Below are 3,487 nucleotides of genomic sequence, written 5' to 3' on the forward strand. Positions count from 1 at the left end.
TGAACTGTAGATGACAGTGATAACAATGAGTCAATGGTGATAACGCCACATGAGGTATGCCAAGCTATAAAAAAGCTGTCAGACAACAAAGCCAGTGGTGTAGATCATATTTCTGCTGAACATCTTAAATATGCCAGTGTAAAGATAGCTCCTCTTCTTTCGATTTGCTTTACTGCCTTTATGAGTCGTGGCTTGTTACCAGACTCAATGTTGTCTGTTCTGTTGGTCCAGTTATTAAGGACAAAGCCGGTAAAGTGGGAAGCCTAGACAACTATAGGCCCATAGCGTGAGCCAGCATACTGTCAAAAGTCCTAGAAAGAATTCTGCTGGACAGATTAGATGACTTTATTAACTCAACAGATAACCAGTTTGGCTTTAAGGCTAAACATGGCACTGACTTGTGTATATACGCCTTGAAGGAAATTGTCAACAAATATAGAGGTAATAACTCCTCAGTTCTTGTGTTTCATTGATGCTTCTAAAGCCTTTGATCGTGTTAATCATAGGAAGTTATGTGTTAAACTGAGTCAAAGCGGGGTGCCCAAATACATTGTGAGAATTCTGGTCTACTGGTATGGCCACCAGACTATGCAAGTCAAATGGGGCAATAGGGTCTCAGCCCCATTTGGGGTTAGCAATGGTGTCAGACAAGGTGGAATGATGTCCCCAGTTCTTTTTAACCTCTATATTGATGATCTGTCCACGAGACTGAAAGCCTGTAATACTGGATGCATGATTGGTAGTACTCTTGTGAACCATATTATGTATGCAGATGATCTTGTTGTGCTGAGTCCATCTAGCGCTGGTCTTCAGCAGCTTCTTGCTGTGTGCTCTGTGTATGGTGTGGAGCATGACATCAAATACAACGCCAGCAAGAGTGCTGTCATGATCTTTAGAACCAAAGAAGATAAATGTCTTAAATTTCCTGATTTTAAATTGTCTGATATTAATCTTAGTGTCTGTAATAAGTTAAAATATCTTGGACACTTTATTACAGAACAAATGACAGATGATGAAGATATTTATAGGCAATGCCGCATGATGTATGCACAAGCAAACATTCTCCTACGTAAGTTTGGTGCGTGTACAGATGGAGTGAAGATGTCTCTGTTCAGAGCATATTGCACACCGCTCTATACGGCACATCTGTGGTCAAACTACAGAAAAGCAAGTTTACGGAAACTTCAAGTAGCTTATAAAGATGCCATGAGAATATTGCTGAAGAGACTTCGATGGTCGAGTGCAAGTGAAATGTGTGTGGCTGCAGGAGTCAATACTCTACAAGCTGTTTTAAGAAATCTTATGTATAAATGTATTTGCCGGCTTAATGACTCTGATAATGAAATCCTCTTGGCCTTATCGAACATAAGGTTTAGTACTACACGCTACCAATCGCAGCTGTGGAGACATTGGTATAGTTGTTTCTTTGTAGGACACTGATTTAAATTATTCTTAAACTATGAATTCTTTTTATGCTATGTATGTAATTTATTATATCTAATGCCTTGTCTTTTATCTGGACCTGAGTCTGTAATAAAGTTTTCATTCATTCATTCATTATTGGTGGTGGTGGGTGGCAGGGTGGCTTGCCGTAGGTCAGGGTCTTGTCTCCAGCTTCCTGGGACAGTGCCATGATCGGGTCCTTCCTGGTCAACAACTCCCGCCATGTATGTGCTACAGTTCTCTGTGCGCAGGAAGTTGTGCAGAGCACAGCAAGCCAAAACAATGGCCTCCACTTTGGCAGTGTCTTGAATGTTTATGGTGGTTAGAAGACCCGAAAACGGTTGGCTATCACCCTCCGAGCCCGTGACAGCCTGTAGTTGAAGATGCGTTGCTCTACAGCTAGCCTGCGGTTCGGATAGGGCTTCATGCGGTACTCTTTCAGGGAAAATGCCTCATCTGTCACAATGTGGTAACAAACCGCCTGGTCAGAAGCAGGAAGTGGTGCAGGTGCAGGGATGTTGAATGTCCTATTCTCCAAGGCATCCTGCAGTGAGCATCCACCAAACACACCACCATCTGAAATCCTCCCATTACAACCTACATCTACATACAAGAACTTGTAGTTGCTGTCGACCAGTGCCATTAGCACTATTGAAAATGTATGTTTGTAGTTGAAGTAGGTTGATCCAGTTCCTGGAGACGGGCGGATGTTGATGTGTTTCCCATCCAGGGCACCTAGGCAGTTTGGGAAGTCCCACTGAGCCTGGAATCCATCAGCTACTTGCTGCCACTCTTCCACTGTGTCTGGGCACTGAAAAACAAAACATATATTTTTTAAGACCCATGCTTCATATGGCAAACCAAACATTTGCTGTTCAAATGCCTACAGACCTCACTGTATTACATAGAGTTTGCACAGTAAAACCAGTAAGTATCCACACATACCTTCAGGTATTTCTCTTTTAAAACCTCGTAAATGGCTGTACAGGTCTCAGGAACTAATTGCCGGATGGTTGACACTCCCACTCGGAACTGGTAGGAAAGGCTCCTGAAGCTTTCCCCTGCAAATATTAACAAACACATAACTGAGTTATCTACACAAGCAGCTGAACAAAACACTCATTAGCTACAAAACAACAGGTTATAGTTTGATTACTTTAGCTACTATGAAGATTCAGACAAATGATACAAAATATAATAATGAAATATTTTAACAAGCATTATTATAGGAAGATGATAACGCTGTATTGATCCCTTGGTAAATTCTCAAGCAACCAAGCAGTACTTTGGTTTTGTACTTACACTAGTACATCTACATTACACTGCGGTATTACTACTTACTAAAGCAAAATATACAATAATATACAAAGTGCTGCAATTTTAAATATAGCAAGATCTTTAGCTTGCATACCTGTTGCCAAAAATCGCAGCGTAACCATCAGACGTGTCCCCACGGAGATGCAATCCCGGTAGTTGGTGTTTTCCATAGACTGTATATATAAATGGACGTAGGGTCCGTGACGTCACCCATAGGATTCTGCAGAGTTGCCGTGAAGCCCTTAGTAGGCGGAGTCGGCCACTAACGGCTCGACAGCGACGTCAGAGTCTAACTCCCGCCTTCTCCCGCCTGCTCCAAATAAGGGCAAAGAGGCGGTGCTGAGGCGGAGCCGAGGTTGGACAGGGCGGGACCTGCTGCCACCGAGCATGACGTTCCAGACCTAGCTCAGGCTAAGAAGCTAAGCTAACATGCTCTATTCAGTATTAAGCTAACAACCTATGCTAACAACCCAGCTTGAGGTCACTGCTCCTCGTTCCCGGCATATTCTGAAGGTAAGATACCCTGTAACTTTACAAAACTTGTTCTTTTGATTTAAATGTTCTTGAACCTACACTATACAATTGTTTTTTAAGTGCTTCACCGTTTTTCAAATATAAATGTCATTTGTAACTAAACTTTGTAAACTAGCAGAGATATGGCCAGTGTTGCGTGAATTAAATGTGATTAATGAAATATGACTGTAGAAAAATAAAGGTGCTTTTATAT

The 3,487-nt window shown here is 42.0% G+C and overlaps 1 pseudogene; it reads right to left on the bottom strand.

The window, feature by feature from the left end:
• Positions 1-1,550: 1,550 nt before the first annotated feature.
• On the bottom strand, positions 1,551-2,930 carry LOC139433557 (uncharacterized; annotated as a pseudogene).
• Positions 2,931-3,487: the final 557 nt, after the last annotated feature.

This window comes from Pseudochaenichthys georgianus, chromosome 3, assembly GCF_902827115.2.
Source record: "Pseudochaenichthys georgianus chromosome 3, fPseGeo1.2, whole genome shotgun sequence".
Taxonomy (NCBI): domain Eukaryota; kingdom Metazoa; phylum Chordata; class Actinopteri; order Perciformes; family Channichthyidae; genus Pseudochaenichthys; species Pseudochaenichthys georgianus.